Raw genomic sequence first — 6,007 nt, 5'->3', positions numbered from 1 at the left:
GTTTTTCAATGCATCTGAAACACGGATTCTCAACTGGTGGGTCATAATTTTTTATTCCAAATGAGATTTATTTGTATTTTTTTCCACTTTTCTGACCTATAAATGTAGTTAGAAAGTTGTATTCTTGTGTTAGTTTCAGATAACAAGGTTTGCGCATTTAGAAGTGAGCCCTCAAAGAAGTTTGGGATGGCTCCAAATGCTCGTTTTCTAAAGGCGTTGCAAAACTGTTCTTTTGTGATGTCACATGGGGCGGACTTCCTTATATGGACTCTCTCCTTCCTCCGCCCAGTCCCAAGCTCTGCTACTCTGTTTACTAATTAGCGAAGCCACATTTGTTTAAAATGACTAACAACTCCACCAACAGGCACATGTGGTTGGAGTTCCTGATTCCCTACTGAAGGAAACTCACAGCCTCCCTGTACTTCGAGGCGAGTTCCTGGTGGGTGTCGGGTGTAGGGTGGGAGAGATCAATACACAAACCGAGATAGAATATGCCCAAGATTTATTCCTGACACCACAAACCTAATACAGACGTCCGGGCTTATCACACTCCCTGTCGGCCTACCATTTAAGCGGGTCTTAGAACAGCGCATCTGCAAAAAGCCCCTTCTGTCCCCTGCCTGACTGTTTTTTTTTCAGATTGTGCAGATGCGGTATCGGCCGGCGAATAAGAAGTTGCCACCACCCTGGACTGCGGCAGATGTTGTCCAGTCGGAGAAGGACCCCCAAATCCTCCTGGAGGTGGATGCCGCAAAGAAGTACAAAGAAACAGAACAAAGCAACTAGACACACTCCGATCTTTGTTTTATTCAACAAGAATCGGGCGGTCCTCCAAACAGCCAAAAGAGTCCCCCTCTGGATCTACCCGGAGACGGACCAGCTGGTACTGCCCCGTACGTACCCGAAAAGCCCCAAGGTGACTCTCTCGATCAGGCACCTTAAACAGGGAATGCACCAACAGAAACACTCCCAGAAGGAGCAAGCAAACAAACCCTGCACTGAAAATACCAGAAACGAGTTTTTTCCACTTACCAAAGTAGCTCATCCATCGGTCCCACAAGCTGGTATCCATACCCGAGTATTCTTTCATTCGCTCGTTTAATAATTTGAGCCCTTCAATGGCACGGGACAACCTACCACCCGGAGCATCGGTATTACGGTTCATGGATGATAGAACCGAAACCGGATTTAACCCGATCTATAATTTTATACTCCTCTGGGACGCCACAAGGGATACCTATGGCGTCAATGTACGTCAGGTTGGGGGCGTCTAACCAGGGCGAGGTTGACACACTTCGTCTGGTCCTGAGGGCGTCCGGTGGCATGAGGTGAGACCCTACGGAAGTAGCGCTATGCACTTGGCGCCCCACATCAACTGACAATACTGTCATTGGAAGAAGGAAAGAAATCGGGGCACAAACACCAGTCATGTTCACGCCGGGTCCACCGCACCACCACCAGAGGTCAGCCCTGAGGATCGTCCAGAAGAAGACATCCACCTGGTTGTACAAATCAGGAACCTGTGGAAACGGTAATGCATGAAAATTTACCTTTCGCCATTGTGCTGCTGAATATGGGCTTACCTTTGACCTCAGTAACCTCGGGGTTCGCTATAGCGAATGGCCTACAGTTAGCCGAGGCTGCTTCTGGAGCAGTGGAGGTATTCATCAGGGACTCAAGGCACTCGGCGGAAATCACAGCAGGAACTATTCCTAATAAGGGGCACGCTCCCAGGCACACTAAACAATCTGTTTTCCTTGTTTTGGTTTGTTCCGCTATTGCAGTAAGAGCATACAGTTGGGAGGGCACAGGGATTTCAGCCAATAACTGGCGCACATCTCCCCAAGCCAAATTAATGCCTGGCGTTGCCTGTAACAGTGCATCCATCCACCTAGAGCAGAGGTAGGGAACCTATGGCTCGGGAGCCAGGTAGGGCTCTTTTGATGACTGTATCTGGCTCTCAAGCATTTCTTACCACAATAAAAATGTATTTTTGCTAACATTTTAAAGTAAACCATCACAGAAATGACTGTTAAAAATAATATTCAAAATCAACAACTTTCTTATGCATTTTAATTTGTCCATCTATATTCTGCTGCAATACGGCCAACCATATCTATCTTTCCTGATGATATTTTCCAGGTCAAACACCAAAACTTGATTAATACTGGGTAATGCTGTAGTCTACCTCGGTCATTGAGATGTCAAAAAAACATGTAAATGTAAACTTTCCTCCTTTAGTCAAATAGCTAAAGCTGCAGAACCAAGCCTTCTGGCAAAGATGGCCAAAAGAATGAAATACGTCTACGGAGTACGGTGCAAAACTATGCAGCAGCAGAAGTTGTATTAATGGCAACAAGTATTTGATTTATTATTAGACACTGCGCTGCTCCCGAAAGTGTGCTGGCCACACCCCATTGGCGTGGGGTAGTGTGCCTGGTCTACGTAATTACAGCCCATTATCTAAAACTGTTGGTCTTACATAAAAATGCACACATTTTATTGCATTCAATGTTTAAAAAAATGTATATGGCTCTCACAGATACACATTTTAAAATATCTGGCCTTCATGGCTCTCTTCGCCAAAAAGGTTCCCGACCCCTGACCTAGAGCCACCTTCAGTGATCAGGGGCAATTTTTAGCCACTCCTGCCACGTCTGCGATGTTAAAGGGTGAATATTATGTGTGTCTGCCTTGATTATCGACCTTAACCCTTAGATGCATAAGTGGGTCAAAAATGACCCGGTCAGGTTGTTTTCTTGAAATATCTTCGTAATGAAATTTTTTTTATCATTTCATATTCCAGGTATTCCTCAAAAAACATGTTTTTGATATTGTGCCGTTCACATTTTTAACTTATCTTTTATACATTTTAAAAAATTTTAGTTTTTGTGTTACTACCCCAACCTTCCATAAGTGGGTCAAAAATGACCCGGTCAGGTTGTTTTCTTGAAATATCTTCATAATTAACAACATTTTATAATTTCATATTCCAGGTATTCCTCAAAAAACATGTTTTTAATATCATGCCATTCACATTTTTAACTTATCTTTTATACATTTTAAGAAATTTTTGTTTTTGTGTTACTACCCCAACCTTCCATAAGTGGGTCAAAAATGACCCGGTCAGGTTGTTTTCTTGAAATATCTTCATAATTAACAACATTTTATAATTTCATATTCCAGGTATTCCTCAAAAAACATGTTTTTAATATCATGCCATTCACATTTTTAACTTATCTTTTATACATTTTAAGAAATTTTAGTTTTTGTGTTACTACCCCAACCTTCCATAAGTGGGTCAAAAATGACCCGGTCAGATTGTTTTCTTGAAATATCTTCGTAATGAAAAAAAATTATTATTTCATATTGCAGATATTCCTCAAAAAACATATTTTTGATATCATGCCATTCACATTTTTAACTTATCTTTATGCAACACACAATGGATCCTCACATTTTCTATTGTTGTACGGGGTCATTTTCTTTTTCAAAGATGTAAAAAAGTGAAAAATGAAGATGTTTCTAACATGAAATCATTCTTGTGTGGTCCTAAATATAATACTAAATATCATACAAGTCATTATTCCTAACCAAAATGGCAAAATTGTCATAAAAAGGCATTGATTCTAGTATGGGTGATTTTTGAGCCACTTATGGAAGAGTGTAGGGTCCAGTCACTCGTGCATCTAAGGGTTAAAGGTTAATCTAAGGCATCTTCGCAGGGGAAGATGTCTTAGTCTTACTTTTTGTTCCGTTCCCTTCACTCGCTTCCTGAGTCTCGCTTTTATAATTCGGCGTGTGCCTCCTGTTTGCATTAAAATGGTCTATCCACCAGGTCACGCTGGTCCTCTCGGGACTTCCGTCTGACCCAGACCTGGACTTACTATCTCCACTTCTGTGTAGTATACACTGAAGTATGCACTTCACCTGGTGTATACTTCTAGTGGTACGTAAGTCCTCTACAGGGGTCATGTCATCACCGTCAATGCCTGCCTCGCCCCGAATACGTATCGTTAGATTACAAGCCAGCGTCTGTAGACTCATACGACGGAGGTGCAGTCGGCACTGGAGCCTCCGTGGGGGAGGACTTATTGGACTCCAGTGGAGCTCGAGTGGCACTGGCCATAGCCAATGGAATACATTCAAACAGACAATTTTCACGAGAACCACAAAATCCAAAGAAATAAAGCTGAATAGGTGCAGATTCTGGAGGAATTAAAAAGCTTTGTGTGCTGCTTATCATGTGTAGCTGCTCCTTGGAGTCCAACTCAAAACAAAGTGAAATGAGCATAATAGATCCCCTTTAAATTATTCCTGTTTGTTTTTCCATTTTTCCATTCTATTATGTTTTATTAAAATCTATTCAAAAATAATGCAGTGTCATGGTTGAATAAGACCCATTATTAGTCCAAATGTGCTTTTTTAAGCAAATGTTACACATATTTTGCCAAAGAGCATAAAAATGTCTAAAAAAGTAAAATACAAATATAAGGTATTCAGAAGACACATTGAAAGATGTGATGATATGTAGTATGCCCCATTTTTAAAATGCCCCATGTGAGTTAAAATTAACTCAATCTGAGGAGAGTTAATAGCACTCTTGGAGCGCTTTTGGAGTTGGTCTTTTACCCCCCTATTCAGAGTTAAAACTCAACTCTTCTTAGTGTTAAAATACTACTTAGAGCAGGGGTGGGCAAACTTTTTGACTCGCGGGCCGCATTGATATGACAAAATTTACGGGGGGGGGGGGGGGGGCAGACTATATATTTTACACGTAACAGTCCACCTGGTATTATTGTATCTGTAAAATTGTCATGCAATCTGCTATTATTATTTATTATTTTATATTTATATTTAAATATTTTAAAAATAATAAAATATAATAATTACAATAAAATTAAAATAATATTATTATATTATTATGTAAAATATGCAAATATAACAATAATATTATATATAATTAATATAATAATTAGCATTAATATAATAATTATAATAATCATACTAGTTCTAATAATTATTATAATAATCTAATAATCTAATAATAATAATTATTATTATTATTATGTGCTTGTGTCCCTTTTTTCAGGAGCACTTTGTAAACAACAGACCATGTCAAAAAACGAAATTGATAAAACCATCAAAAGGTTGGCTCAGGCCATGATGCCAGGTTGTATGTTGAGTTTAAATGAAATACTTTGGAAAGATTGGGCGGCCCGTATGTGGCCCCCGGGCCGTAGTTTGCCCACCCCTGACTTAGAGAGTAAAATGTGACTCTCGAATGTAGTTGATTTTAATATTAACTCTTAACCGGTGTTAAAAGCCAACACTTAATATATAGTTAATTTAACTCTATTTAGAGTTGACATTAATTTTATATGCAAAAATACTGTGTACAACATTCATTCATTCATTTTCTACCGCTTTTTCCTCACGACAGTCACGGGGGTGCTGGAGCCTATCCCAGCTGTCTTGGGGCGAGAGGCGGGGTACACCCTGGACTGGTGGCCAGCCAATCACAGGGCACATATACTGGACAAACAACCATTCACACTCACGGTGACTCACTCATGGTCTCCAAGCGAAGTGAGGTCTGCGTGCCAACCACTCGACCGCCGTGCCACCCGTCTCCGCTGTTTCACAGTTAAACACACAATAAACACACAGAAATATAAAAAAACATTGTATATTAAAGCCTATCTGACCCTGACTTATAAAAAGAAAGCTTTTTCGCATAACCATGTTGGCGCTACTTGGAATTGTTTTTCCTTAACCGTTTTCAACAAGCAAACACAGACTGAAGAACAATAAACATTTTCAGTAACGGTGAATGATGAACAGAAAGGTGGTTAGCTAACGCTAAATAGTTTTTATCAACAGACCGTTGATAAAACGGCAAAAAACGTTTACCGGATGCAACAAGAGCTTCTTTTGTGAGCCACATACGGCGAGTAATACAAAAAAAAAACAGTTACTCACCAACTCCGGGGGTGGGTGTCAGTGC

This window comes from Doryrhamphus excisus, linkage group LG19 (genome assembly GCF_037039965.1).
Source record: "Doryrhamphus excisus strain RoL-2023G ecotype Guam linkage group LG19, RoL_Dexc_Guam_v1.1, whole genome shotgun sequence".
Lineage (NCBI taxonomy): Eukaryota > Metazoa > Chordata > Actinopteri > Syngnathiformes > Syngnathidae > Doryrhamphus > Doryrhamphus excisus.
Note: the sequence above shows the minus strand (reverse complement) of the source record.